Consider the following 15,566-nt stretch of genomic DNA (forward strand, 5'->3'; position numbering starts at 1 on the left):
CTTTATTTCTGCCAGATCTTTAGTTCAAGCTGAGATGCCTGTCAAAACAGAAGACAGCAGTTAGTGTAACATTCTCCACTCCTTCGAGAACGTTATTTCAACTATTTTAGTCATTAATAGAATTAAATGACATATGCATCACATCCTGAAATGAGACTCAGTATATGGTTGTATGGAAAAGTTAAACTGGTGACAGCTTTTTCTTACGTCTGTAGTTTTTCTTTTCAGTCCTTTGGGAATTAATACTAACTGTTAATCATCTGAAAGACCCTGAATACAATAACAGGCAGAGAAAAGAAAATGAATGCATAAAAGTTTAATAGGGACAGTATTAAACACTTTCTCTGATTTCACTGAAAAGTAAACCAAGTAGGTGGAATGAATATTTAAATAATCAACTTTTAAAATGAATCCTGATCATTTTGAAATGTGTTGATAGACTCCAGCAATCTTGTGAATTTATAACGGAGTTTAAGGAGGATGCTAAATTATATGATTTTTAATTTGGAATATGATTTGGAAATAGGGTAATGTTTCCACAAGGCTCCTAAATTCTATTTTAGAAAGTAATTTAGCACATAAGAACCAAAGTCTCTTTGACTCATGGTAAGGGTTGGAGTTTTAGGTGCTTATGTAAGCAACTGTCATCAGAATTTATAAAATCTGTTCCTGGGTATAAACATGCCTGTTTTCCTGCAGCATTTATGCCCTGTAGTGGTCTGCTGAGACCTATTAGGCACTCTGTCCTCTCAGTTGGTCACTTCCCTCCCTCTCTCCTGCCATGCCTTTTGTTGATAATTATTGTTTTTGGCAGGTTGCTCTCAGACCACTGCAGTGACCTCTTTCCATGTTTCACCCCACCCTGCTCATTATTGGCCTCCTCTGCCTGACCCAATCTGTCTCTCTAGGGCTGCTCATCCCCACACTCAGGTTCAAGCCACTGAGCAAGCTCTCAGCACCTTCCCCCAGGGATTCTTAGAAGTTTTTCTTCTCCCTATATGCCACTCCTATGTTTCATAGCAAATCCAAACAGAAACCCTCAAGGAAACAACCAAACTTATTCCCTTGTGGGACTTCTTTTTTCACTGTCCTTGTAGAGCTTGTAGAGCTCCTTCTCCGAGTGTAGCCTGGATGACAACCGACTGCTCAGCCTCAAAGCTCTGTGTATATCCCCTGCCTCACTCCATCCCTTCCACTTACCAGGCTCCCCTTTCCTAAATAGCACGCTTATTTCTATAGAGCATGCTTCTCAGACTTACAGCTCTGCAATTCACCTCTCTGCAGCCTTCATCCTGTGCTCAGTAAGTAACAGGCTAAGGGCCCCTGTTGCATTGGGGTGTACTGGGGCTTTGGTCTCTGGCATTAGGAGTCTGCAGCAATGAAGCTGAGGTAGGAACCAGACTGACGATGTAAGGAGAATTTGAAGTGAAGAGGTGCCAGCAGAAATGCAACTTGTCAAAAGGGGGATAAAGAGAGCCAATTTTATACCTCCCTGCTGCCATAAAGCAGCTAATAACACAGAGGTAGGGGACCTTTCCAGAAATGGGTTTGCATATACTATGTTCGAAGGTAAGAGTTTGTGTCTTTTGTCAAATGCTGAAATTAGTAGTTGAGGCAGTGGGAAGGAAATTACACTGAGAGGCAGGGTCATAGAAAAAGAACTTTAACACTGTGAGAGATTTCTGGAGACTTTGAAGCTAAAGAAGGCTCTGCTCCTGTTTTCCTTTTCTTATGAATAGAAGAGAAAAACACTAGGGACTCCATTCAGTGTGGCGGTAAGCACAGTCCCCCAGTGCCATTACTTTCTGTACTTCAGAGGAAATGTATGAAGGTAGCTAAGTGAAGCTTTTTCCTTACTGTAATCTTGTCTGAAGTACTGAAGGTATTTTTTCCCTGATTATACTGAACACAAAGGGTAATATAATTTTAGATTGAACATAACAAAACAATATATCAGTAGTTTTCATAAAACAATTTTAGCATCCTGTTCATTTAAAAACACTGTCATCATCACCATACCATAGACCCTTCAAAGATCATCTGTTCCATCAGAAATATATCCAGGGTGCAGCTACACCTGCACTTTACTGCAGAGTAAACTAACTAGCTCATCATTGTAGTGTTACCATCTACATGTGCACCAGCATTAGGGCACAGTAGACTAATTAACTCCAACAGTACTATTTTACAGCGGGGGTAATATACTGATCCAGAACATGTGTAAGCACTGCCTGTGGGCATAAATTGTGCCTGGGCAGTCCAGCTAGCCAGGGCCTGCTCTGCCCCAGCTCAAATTGCTGCTGTTCCAGTTGCACATGTAGACGCTGCGCCCAGGAGCAGTTTACTCTGGCTCCAACTGCTCCAGAGTTTATTCCTTCACATTAATTGCACATTTAGATGTGCCCCCACAGTAGCAATCTGCCATCTCTTATTACATTCTTGCCTCAGTTATAGAAATTGTTGGACTGTCCTTTCCACTTGAAGGAATCTATTTCAGAGTCTTGCTAGACTGTGCTGTGGATAATGCTGCATCTCATCATAAACTGTTAGAAGCTCCAAAATTACAAACTACAATTTAGTATTCTTGTTCTGTGCATTTTAACTAAAATAAATCAGTTCCCCAACACTGGTTGCCACCAGATGGTTATGTCTTCTGTTGTCTCGCACACAGATCAGTGCAGAATAGTTCTAACCAACCTATTGAACAGTTTTATATACAAACAACAGAAATATTATTATTTGCACCACATCTTTTCAGAGGCTATAACAGTTTAACCTTCCTCAATATGAGCAATATTTTTCCTTGTAATTCATTCTAAAGTTTTCTGTCTTTAATTTTATCCTATTACTCATAGTTGTATCTTCCACAGGCCACCCTGAACAATTATTCTCCCTACCCATTAGTTAAATACTTCATGTACTTATATGGCAGTTGATTTTAATGTCCCCTAAAGCAGTTGAATGAAGCTATCATATGGTTAGTGCTTACAAATCTTTCCATGTAAGTTACTGTCTCTACTTCTTCAGACCTTTTGGTTTAATTTTCAATTCTTGCCAATTCATGATATTTTCTTGGTGCTCAGGTGCCCATGACCTTAGAACTGCATGAGCTGTATTGTCCCAATGTCGGTATAGCAAGCTTCATATACAATTTTGTGCCATTTCCAGGAGCACAGTTTTGGGAGAGAGGGAGGCATCAGCCCTGGGTGCCAAAACAATGTCTCCCTCCCCCTGGAGTCAGTGCCAAAGAAAGGGCAAGCCCAGGCTGCCTGGAAGTAGGAGCCAGGTGTGGGGACACTGCAGGAACAGTAGGCGTCTTTGAGTTCACAGGACTTATAAGACCTTCTCTCTAGTGCTAACCGCTTCTCCCCCTCACCCCCAGCCTTTCACCAAGTTTTGTCCAGTGCACCAAACTTGACAGTTTTGCCTCTGATTACTTCATTGCCCCTTTGGGTCACCAAAGAAGCGTACCAGGAAATATCATGAACCTGCAAGGCCAAAATCAGGAAGGCAAAGATAAAAACTGAGTTGCACCTAGTGAAGGTTGTTAAGATATCAGGAAGTGGTTCTATAAGTATGCGGGCCAGAAAAGACGGACTAAGGAACCTGCAGGTCCACTGTTAACTAGCCAGAGGGAACTCTTAACTGAAGATGCAAAGAAGGCAGAGCTACTCAACAGCTACTTTCCCTCAGTCTTCAAAAAAAAAAATTAAGCTGCAACCAGACACCTAATAAAGATTATTTCGATAAGGACAGGGGCAAGCTGAGGGATAAAATAACAAGAGACGGTCAGAACTTTTGTTGGGTTTGAATGAATTCAAGTCAGTAGGACTGGATGAACTTTATCCCAGGATACTGAAGGAACTGGCAGAGGAGACCTTGGAGCCTTTGTCACTTATCTGCATGAAGTTGTGGGAGATGGGCCAGGTACCAGAGGACTGGAAAAGGGCCAATGTCATGTCCCTTTTTAAATAAGGCAAGAAAAAAGACCTGGGGAACTACAGACCAGTTAGCCTCACATCACTACCCCAGAAGTTACTGCAGCATACCCTAAGGAAGACATTTTGCAAGCATCTGGAGGAGGAAAGGCTGATCATAAGCAGCCAGCATGAATCTATGAAAAATCATGTCATACAAACTTGATCTACTTCTTTGACAAAGTAACTTTGGGTGGGTGAAGGAAATGCTGGGGGTATAGTGCACATAAACTTCACCAAGGCTTTTGACAAGATCCTACATTACCTTCTCATAAACAAATTGGAGAAATGTGTGCTGGACAAAACTACTATGAGGTGAATAGATAACTGGCTCAAAGCTGCAAGCAAAGGCTAATTATTAACAGAACCCTGTCAGAATGGTAGGAAGTTGAATGGAGTCTTACAGGGGGTCTGTCCTGGGTTTGGTGCTGTTCAACATGTTTCTTAATAATTTGGACACTGGTATAGGAAGCTTCCCAAGCAAGTTTGCAGATGATACAAAACTAGGAAGGATCATGAACACACTGGATGATAGGAGTGCAATCCAAGAGGATCTCAATAGATTGGGAAGCTGGACTGAAGCTAACAGGATGAAGTTCAATGCAGATAAATGCAAGGTGCTACACCTCAGGAAGAATAATCAAAAACACAAATGCAAAATAGGAGATACGTGGCTGGACGGCAGCACTATGGAGAAGGATCTGGGAGCCTTGGTAGATCACAGACTCTGTGATACAGCTGTACAGAAGGCAAATGCAGGTTTGGGATGTATCAATAGAAGCATTAGGTGCAAGACATGGGAGGTGATAGTGCCTCTCTACTCAGTACTGGTTAGGCCTCAGTGCAGTTCTGGGCTCCTCAACTTTAAAAGGACATGGAGAAGTCAGGGTCCAGAGGTGGGCAACAAAAATGACCAAAGGCTTTGAAAACAAGTCACAGAATCATAGAAAATTAGGGTTGGAAGGGACCTCAGGAAGTTATGTAGTCCAAACCCCTGGTCAAAGCAGGACTAGATCATCCCAGCCAAGGCTTTGTCTAGCCAGGTCTTGAAAACCTCCAAGGATGGAGCTTCCACCGCCTCTCTGGTTAACCTGATCTAGTGTTTTACTACCCTCCTAGTGAGAAAGTGTAGCAGAGTAAGGGGGAAGAAGGCTCTGCATCCTGCCCCCAGCCCCATCTGCTCCCTGCAGCCTGGCAGGGAACAGAGAGACTACCAGTTGGGAGAGAAAACCTGGCCCAGAGTAGAACTAAGGGAAGCTCCAGGTGAATAGACTTATGGGAGGGGCATCTGACTGTCAGCTGCAGAAGAAGCCAGCAGGTTGGCCACTGGGAGGTCCAGCAGGGAGATAAGAAGCAGTTGTGGAGACCAGAAAAGAGGAGAGAGAGAAGCTGCCAGGGTGCAACATGCCTGGACGGGGATAAGTGGAGTGCAAAGGCTCCTGTTCTTTTGTTGTGTATTTCTGTTGTAAATCCCGTGGATTGCAGAGGGAGCATAGGGGTGGTGGAGCACCTGGCCAGCAGCACCCTGCTAGGACTCAGAGCCATCGCACCTGCAAGTCCGGCCAACCCTTAAAGGGACAGCCCCCTAATTTTGAACTGGATTTTAAACTGTAACTACTGAGAGTCTAAATTCTACCTATACAGGAATTAAACGCCATCATGGTGAACTGCCTCCTATTCTGTAAATCATAAACCCAACATCAAGTTGTGGTGGGTGAGCAGATACCAGAGGCAGCAACACCCCTTGGCCAATCTTAGTCTAGGGGATACCCAATCTTGGGCATCTCCCCTTTCCCTGCCACAGAAAACTTCTCCTAATATCGAACTTAAAGTTCCCTTGCTGCAACTTGAGACCATTGCTCCTTGTTCAATCATCTGCCACCACTGAGAACCATCTAGCTCCATCCTCTTTTAATGCCCCTTCAGGTAGTTGAAGGCTGCTATTAAATCCCCCCTCAGTCTTCTCTTCTCTAGTCTAAATAAGCCCAGTTCCCTCAGCCTCTCCTCAGCAGTCATGTGCCCCATCCCTCTAACCATTTTCATTGCCCTCAGCTGGACTCTCTTCGATTTGTCCACATCCTTTCCATAGTGGGGAGCCCAAAACTGGACACAGAACTCCAGATGTGGCTTCATCAAGTGCCAAATAGAGGGGAATAGTTATTTTCCTCAGTCTGCTGGTAGTGTACATACTAATGCAGCCCAGTATACCATTAGCCTTTTTTTTTTTTTTGCAAAAAGGGCCCATTATTGGCTTACATTCAGCTTATTGATCCCCGTAACCCTCAAGTATTTTTCTGCAGAGCTATTGCTTAGCCAGTCAGTCCCCAGTCTGTATTGGTGCATGGGACTGTTCCATCCTAAGTGCAGGACTTTGCATAGTTCACCAGAGCCAGCATGAGCTTCTGTACATGACAGTTCATTGAGCTTTATAGACACACCCTAGTCTTTCAACCTGTGCTTGGGCTGGGAACCTTAAGCCTCTGTCACTGCAACTCTGACAGCACCAATCTCAAGCATTCAAAAAAATCACAATTTTTCTACTCTCCAGTGGACAGCATTACTATCTGGTAGGATTACGGAGACCTGGTGGGGCACCTTACATGATTGGAATATAGCTATAGAGGGCTACACCCTGCACAGAAGGGACCGAGTAGGGAAGAAAGGTGGAAGTGTAGCTTTGTATGTGAGGGAGCAGTACACCTCCTTGGAGGCTGACATTGGCTCCAAAGAAGAGCAGCTCAAAACCCTCTGGGTCAAACTGGGGGGGAGGGGGAGCAAGGGGGCAGTGAGAGACCTAACTGTAGGTATATACTACAGACCACCAAACCAGGGGGAGGAGCTAAATCTGAAGTTCTCTTGAGAACTGTCAGAGTCCACGTGCACATGGGACATGGCCATCATGGGTGACTTCAATTACCCAGACATCTCTTGGGAGGAACACTCGGCTAAGTTGGATCAGTTGTGTTGCTTTCTGACCTGTATCAAAGAGCTCTACCTGACTCAGGAAGTACACGGGCCAACCAGAGGTAACATACTTCTAGACTTGGTTTTGGCCAAAGGAGACGATCTGATGAGTGACTTGAATATAAAGGGTAGCCCGGGCAACAGCGACATGTTCACTATCTGTCACAAGGCAGTCAAATCAGCTAGAAGCTTTGGACTTCAAAAATGTGAATTTCAACAGGCTCAGGGCAATAGTAGGGGAAGCACTGCGGGACCAGGGACCGAAGGTGAAAGGAGTGCATGAAGAGTGGTTGTTCCTCAAGTTCATGATCCTTGAAACACAAAAGAAGTCCATTCCCATGCAGAAGAAAGGTAGCAGAAGGGCTGGTAAGCCCTTTTGGCTTAATAGGAATATCATGGTCCTCTTGAAAAAGAAGAAAGAGGCATACAAACAATAGAAGTTTGGGACAGTCCCCAAGGAGGACTATACAACAATGGCCTGTACTTGCAGGGAGCAGATTAGAAAGGCTAAGGTGAAGACTGAATTTAAACTAGCTACAGAAATCAAGGACAATAAGAAGTCTTTCTTTAGGTATGTATGAAACAGGAAGAAAACAAATGGAAGTGTGGGGTCATTGCTTAGCAACTCAGGACAGCTAGTTGCTGACACACAGGAAAAAAACTGAACTCCTGAATGACTACTATACTTTGCTTCAGTATTTCACTGGAATAAAGGGAAAATCATACTAGATAAGGTTCAGAATGGACATGGTGGGAATGACCTCCTTCCTACTGTTGACACTGAGCTGGTGCATGATCAGTTAGGAAAGTTAGACATTTATAAGTCAGCAGGACCAGATGAACTTCATCTAGAGTGCTGAAGGAGCTGGCCAAAGTAATTGCAGGACCTCTGGTAAAACTCTTCCAAAACTCGTGGTGTTCAGGGGAGGTCCCTGAAGCCTGGAAGAGGGCCAATGTTGTGCACATCTTCAAGAAGGTGAGGACACAGGCAACTATAGGCCAGTTAGCCTAACTTCTATCTCAGGGAAAATCCTGGAAAAATTAATCAAGGAGTCTATGTGTGATATGCTTGCAGAAGGTACAGTTCTGAACAACAGCCAGCATGGCTTCATTGCGGGCAGGTCTTGTCTTACCAATCTCATCTCCTTCTATGACCAGGTAATGCGCCACCTGGGTAAGGAGAGGAGGTTGACATTGTATACCTAAACTTCCAAAATGCCTTTGATCTGATATCCCATGATGTTCTCATGGGAAAATTGGAGGATTGCAGGCTTAACTACTCGACAGTGAGGTGGGTAGGAAGCTGGCTGTGGGGTAGGATCCAGAGACATTCTCACGAATGGATCTGTGTTGTCCTGATGAGAAGAGGCCAGTGGTGTCCCTCAAGTGTCAGTGCTTGGTCCAGTGCTTTCTCAACACCTTTATCAATGATTTGGATGTGGGGGTGAAGAGCTTACTGGCCAAGTTCACAGATGACACCAAGTTATGGGGGAGCATGGTCACATTTGAAGATAGGCTGCAGATACAGGCGGACCTAGACAGGCTGGCAAGTTGGATGGATTGGAACCAGATGAAGTGCAACACTGAGAAGTGTAAGGTGCTCCATCTGGTGACAAACAACCCCCAACATACTTACAGGCTCAGTGGCGCCAAACTGACTAACACCATGATTAAAAGGGGCCTAGGGGTAATAATAGACAATAGGATGAACATGAGCCATCAGTGCAATGCTATAGTCAGCAGGGCAAACAATACTCTGGCATGCATCAACCAATGTATCTCAAGCAAAACCAAGGAAGTGATTCTTCCACTTTACTCAGCATTGGTGAGACCAGAGCTGGAGTACTGTGTCCAGTTCTGGGCACTGTACTTCAACAAGGATGAGGAAAAACTTGAGGAAGTCCAGAGAAGAGCTACCCGTATGATCAAAGACTTGCAAGGCAAGCCATACAAGGAAAGGCTGAGGGATTTGGGCCTCTTCAGCCTAAAAAAGAGAAGGCTGAGGGGACTTGATAGCTATCACTACATTGGGGGACTACATCAAGGGCTCGGCGAACAACTGTTCACCAGGGCCCTCTTGGGGGAAGAGCAGGAGTAATGGCCACAAACTCCTGGAAGACCATTTCAGGCTTAACACTAGGAAAAACTACTTCACAACTGGGGTGTCCAGATTGTGGAATAAGCTCCATCCAGCAATCACTTACCCTGGAAATCTTCAAGAGGAGACTGGACGGTCATCTTGCTGGGGTCACCTAATCCCCAGTTGTCATAGATTCATAGATTCATAGATGTTAGGGTTGGAAGGGACCTCAGTAGATCATCGAGTCCGACCCCCTGCATAAGCAGGAAAGAGTGCTGGGTCTAGATGACCCCAGCTAGATGCCTATCTAACCTCCTCTTGAAGACCCCCAGGGTAGGGGAGAGCACCACCTCCCTTGGGAGCCCGTTCCAGACCTTGGCCACTCGAACTGTGAAGAAGTTCTTCCTAATGTCCAGTCTAAATCTGCTCTCTGCTAGCTTGTCTTTCTTGCCTAGTGCAGGGGGGCTGGACCCAATGATCTTGCAAGGTCCCTTCCAGCCCCTTACAATCAAATCTATGAATGTGAATCTGACCTTAAACCTCTGCATGCTTGAAATTGTAGTGGGAAAGAAGATTTCCCACTGCAATTGGGAAGGATGGGAGGTTGGCGGGAGGATGGAAATTCTGGGCATGCCCTGTTCTCCCTCAGCATCTACTCTCTGTCACCATGGGAGACAGGCCTATCTGTTATATGCTGACAGTGGACCCAGGCCCACCAAGAAATAAGCCTCCCTCAATGACTGGGGGGAAGCCACTAAATGTGCAACTAATTCAGTGGGACAAATAACGAGGAAACAAGAACAGGAACACAGGTAACACTTTGTGAGACAGGTCTATTTAATACACAGTGGGTGCATCTACATGTGCAGTTAATGTGATACAATAAACTCTGGTGCATATTGTGCTGGACTTTATTGCTCTCAGGCACTGCATCTTCATGTTTGTTCGGGACCACAGCACACTGAGCTGGGCTGGAGCAACCCTGGCTGACAGGAGTCTGGGGGGTCAGCCTGCCAGTCCAGGGCTGCTCCAACCTGGCTCATTGTGTTGCGGAGGGGCATGAGAGTGCTCCAGTGTCAGGCTAGCCAGCAGGCAGCCCTCACACTAAAGCACCTTTGTGCCCCAGCCAGCCCCATAGCCGTCTACACATGCATTGTTGCACACTAAAGAATGCTGCTGTAGGATAGTACTTGTGTTTGCAAGTACTAACCTATGACGGAGTTAATTTACTGTGTCTTAATAGGGCTGCATGTGTAGATGCTGAGACTTTACTGCAGAACTACTTAGGAAGCTCTGCAGTAAATGTCTTGTCTAGATGCACCCAGTGACAGTGGGACTAGGCCCACCAGGAACTACAGGCAACCCTCAGTGAGCAGAAAGAGCCCACTAAATGTATAACAACTCAATTCTTGGACAAAGGATGAGAAACCAGGGGTTCATATTACACTGTGTGAGACAGCATACTAGAATAGATAGATCTGACTCAGTAAGTGGCAGTTCTTATGTTCTTATAAGCAGGCCTGCCTTAAAACAGCAAGACACACAGAAAATTGCCATAAGCTGAAAATCTTTTTTAAAAATATATCAGAGCCAGAGACTTCTTGAAAATTGGTGACAAACTGTGCTGAGAGGCTCAAGGTTGTACAGTAATAGATACCATTTACTTTTGTCAGCCAGGCATCAATCATTCATTCAACTTGCATTCCTACAAAGTTGAGCATTAAGTAAATAATGCTCAACTCTGAGTGGAATATTTATAAGTACAATTTTTATAATGAAAATGGAGTATTTTTGTGAAACACTGTTTAATGGAAGAACATTAATATTTGAGAGGTTTTTAAAAAAAATAAAAATAAGGCATGCATGTTTAGGAAAAAAACAGACATTTGTCATAGGCAGACAAGGTTCTTTGGAATCTGTATCTTTTATTAGACCAACTTAAGTAGTTGGGGGGAAAACCTTTTCAGCAAGCTTTTGGGTTTAAAAACCCTTCACCGGGATGAGGAAATCTCTGCATCTGGTGTGTGCTCTTCCTGGATGGACTGAGTAGTAAAGAAAACAGAGGCTGGGCTGGTCTGCATGCAAGACAGGCAGTCAGTGAAGATGTAAACTGAGGAGTCAGTGGGTGAGAGACAGGCTAGGTGGGGGGAGAGAAAAGGGGGATGAATGTAGCAGTTAAATAGTGGACAGGTACCCTGGGAGTCAGATGTCAGGCAGGTTATAATGTGTCATAAATCCAATGTCTATATTTAGTCCATGATTTTTTGTACACAGGAGGTTGATGAAGTGAAGTTCATAGGCTCGTCTCTGAGAAGTGTTTTGTAAATTCCCTTTGAGGATTAGAATTGAGAGATTGGAGAGAGAGTGGTTTTCTTGTGAAAAATGTGCCCCCATTGGTAATTGGGTATTCTTGTCTTTGATGGATTTCCGGTGTGCATTCATTCTGGTGTGCGGTTGTTGTTTGGTCTCTGCTACGTATTTTCCATCATTGCATTTGGTGCATTGGATGAGATATATTACATTTCTGGAGGTGCAGCTGTAAGATCCAGGAATGCTGATGGCTTTGTTGTGGGGTGTAGTAATTGTGGGGGTAGTGGAGATGTGTTGGCAGGTTTTGCATTTCTTGTCATGGCACGGTCTGGATCCATTTGGTGTGTTCTGGGCTTGAGGAAGTTTGCTTCTGATGATGAGGTTAGCGAGGTTCAGTGCTTTGAAGGCTCAGTGGTTTGAAGGCTAGGATGGGTGGTTCTGGGAAGATCTCTCTAAGAATAGGGTCTCTTTCTAGTATGGGTGCAATTGTTTGAGAATTTTCCATATGGGTTCGAGGGAGGGGTGATACGTCATAACCAGTGGTGTGCTATTCATGGGGGTTTTTCTTCTATACTGCAGCAATTCAGGCGGGGGCACATTACTCACAAGAAAACCACTCTCTCTCCAATCTCTCAGTTTGAATCCACAAAGGGAACTTACAAAACACTTCCCAGAGATGAGCCTATGAACTTCACTTCAACCTCCTGGATACAAAAAATCATGGACTAAATATAGACATTGGATTTATGACACATAATAACCTGCCTGACAGCTGACTCCCAGGTATGTCTCCACTATTCATCCCCCTTCTCTCCCTGCCACCCAGCCTGTCTCTCACCCACTGACTCCTCAATTTACATCTTCACTGGCTGCCTGTCTTGTATGCAGAGCAGCCCAGCCTCTGGCTTGTTTACTAATTCCATCCAGGAAGAGCGCACACCAAATGCAGAGACTTCCTTAGCCTGACGAAGGGCTTTTAAATCCAAAAGCTTGCTAAAAAATTTTTTTCAACTATTTAAGTTGGTCTAATAAAAGATATCAAATACACCCAAGAACCTTGTCTGACTGTGTCCTTAGACCAACAGGACTACAACCTACACCTCTGAAACATTTGTCATGTGATTTTTCTTTGTTCTGATCTACATTCTGAATTGCGTTGCTGGGCTGCAAGGAATTGTTTTCCTGATTGATTCTTTGGGTGAAAACAGACTTTAACATCTTACTTGTGCTGCCACAAAAATTTTTATGACAGTACAAATTGTGAGCAAATAGATGTCAATACCCTTTGTTGCACCACATCAAAGGAAAAATGACTGGCATGACAAAAGGTAGTAATAGACTGTCATTTTAATGCAGCAGACATCTGTTAGCTATGGAGCAGGAGAGTATGGGCACCCTGTTTGCACTCTCCAAGTACTCTGAGCAGGTGCTCGGAGGGCTTGAAGACTGCTCAAGGCCCAAAAACCTCCCTGGCTTTCCCCGCTTAGACAGGCACCCCGGAGAATCTTGGGGCACATCTCAAATAAGTGGGGATGTCATGGTCCCACACTCAGCCAGACCCATCCCCTGTGAGGATGGGGACAGGTCTGGCTGAGTGGGAAAAGTGGTGATTTCCCCGCTCACCCAGAACCACCTCGCAGCACTCCTTATCCCTCACCATCAAGGACAGGACAAGGGTTGCTGTATGTTTCAGCTAATGAACTAGATCAGTTGTGCTGCAACACATGGAGGCACAGCTGATCTGCTTCATTCAGCGGTGTTTATTTCTAGCCTTTGCGCTTACTGTGTGTAGGCAGCAGTATTATCAGCAGTCACTTTGACTCCTTTGGGAAGGTGTGCTAACAGCCTCTCCTGCTGCTCCTACCACATAGCTGCAGTGAGAATGAGTGCAATTCCACTGTTTGGCTCTCTCTTTTGTAAATCATATTTATCAAATCAAAAGACAAATCAGACCTTGGACAGAATAAATTATGAATAGATAAAATGAAAAAAAACATAACAAAACCAACCTTAGACATTTCAGTTGCTTTTCAACCTTAGGAATTTTAAGAAAAAAACCCCAAACCAAATCAACCCCCCCCAACCTTGGACATTTTAGTTGCTTTTCAACCTTAGGAATATTAACATTTGAAACAAAACAGGAATTGATTTTTCCCTTTAGCCATTCAAAACAACAGTAAGCTAACAAATGAACCCGCACACCTTTTCAAGTGTTGCTTACAGTTTTTAGATTAAACTCATCACTTAAACTTGACTGTTCAGGTGAAAAGCAGAGTGCTTTCAACTAGGACAGAATTGTAGACTTCAGGACACTTATAGGGAAGGATTTTGAGAAGTGGAAAAATGTTGGGCATGCCGTATCTCAGAATAAGTCTGACGTGATTTTTTATTGAGGTCTGTGTATACATTAGCAACATATTAAAAAATAAATACTTTAGCAAGTATCTGATGTATTGTAATACTAGGAATCGTTCTGGTCTGATTAGATAATAGATAATATAATGTACAGCAATCAGATTGGTCCTTTCAAACTGGTTCATGCTGAAGTCTTAGCATGTACTGTGATACACATAGGTTTTGTACCAATGTTGGTGCTTTAACGCTGTACACATTGCAGTCTGCTGCTGTTTATTAATACAGTTATAAAGTAAATGTTGTCATGTGTCTATGATTTATTTCACTGTTGTTCTGATTCCTGGTTGTCACCCCTTACCCTACCCATTAATAACTCCTGGTAATTGGTCACAACCATTATTTACATTACCCTCAGTTGGCAAATTCATCATATTTGCATTACCCTCAGTTGGCAAATTAACCAGTTTTCTGTATTACAAAAGTGCTCAGAGCCTTTAGTCAGGACTGAGGCCCCATTTCCTTGAGCACTGTACAGACACAGCTGCCACTGACTTTAAAGGGACTGCAGTTTCACTCTTGCCTTTCCCCACATAGCTTAGTTGTCCACTTGATAGCTTTACAAGCTGTGTATGGTTACTATAATGTGATCTTAAGGCAACAAAGGCCCTGCAAAGCTTCTGGGTTCCTTCTTGAATAAGCACAGCTAACTATCATTTGGATCATTGAAAATCTAAAACTATTAGGCGCCTCCTTAAAAACAGTTATACAGTTAAGAGGCACAATTGTCTGCTAGACAGCATTTTGGATAATGGATGAAAATTCAGCCTCTCTATATATTAATCCTAAGAGCCTGGTGATGGCAAATAATTTTATACCAGTGAACACTAACGATAGTCAGACTGCTCATAGCCCTGAGCAATGTAAATTCTACTGTGTTAATTTTGCTAATGAAAGTAAGAGTTTGTGTTGTGATTTTTGGGGATTATTACGGTGTTAAGGCCAGATCCTTACCAAATAGTTTTCCAAACAAATTTTGGCAGGCTTATATTTTAGTCAGAAGAAAGAGAGAGGGGGGCACATTATTATTCCATTGTTAGCATTCCAATTTCTGGTAAATGAATTGAAGTCTCAGTAGGTTGAATGTTAAGTACCTAATCTTCCTGCATTCAAAGCAAATCCTTTGTCAAAGACTTAGAAGAGCAACTGTTGCTACTGTATTTCAAAAGAAGTAATGATGTTGTGGATGATAGAACAACAGGAGCTATTGTACCTATTGGAGTCATTAGTGATTCATAGATGCTAAGGTCGGAAGGGACCTCAACAGATCATTGAGTCCGACCCCCTGCCAGGGCAGGAAAGAGCACTGGGGTCAGACGACCCCAGCCAGATGCCTACCCAGCCTTCTCTTAAAGACCCCCAAGGTAGGGGAGAGCACCACCTCCCTTGGAGGCCCATGCCAAATTTTGGCTACCTTTACTGTGAAGAAGTTTTTCCTGATATCCAGGCTAATTCTGCTCTCTGTGAGTTTGTGACCATTGTTCCTTGTTACCCCAAGAGGCCCCCTGGTGAACAGAGCATCTCCAATCCCTTGCTGCGTCCCCCTAATGAATCTGTAGGCGGCTACAAGATCACCTCTCAGCCTTCTCTTGCGGAGGCTGAAGAGGTCCAGCTCCCTCAGTCTCTCCTCATAGGGCTTGTCCTGTAAGCCCCTAACCATACAAGTGTCTCTCCTCTGGACCCTCTTGAGTCTATCAACATCCTTCTTGAAGTACAGTGCCCAAAACTGGACACAGTACTCCAACTGCGGTCTGACCAATGCCGCATAGAGGGGAAATATCACCTTCTTGGATCTATTTGTCATGCATCTGCTGATGCATGAT

Source organism: Alligator mississippiensis, chromosome 1 (genome assembly GCF_030867095.1).
Source record: "Alligator mississippiensis isolate rAllMis1 chromosome 1, rAllMis1, whole genome shotgun sequence".
Taxonomy (NCBI): Eukaryota; Metazoa; Chordata; order Crocodylia; family Alligatoridae; genus Alligator; species Alligator mississippiensis.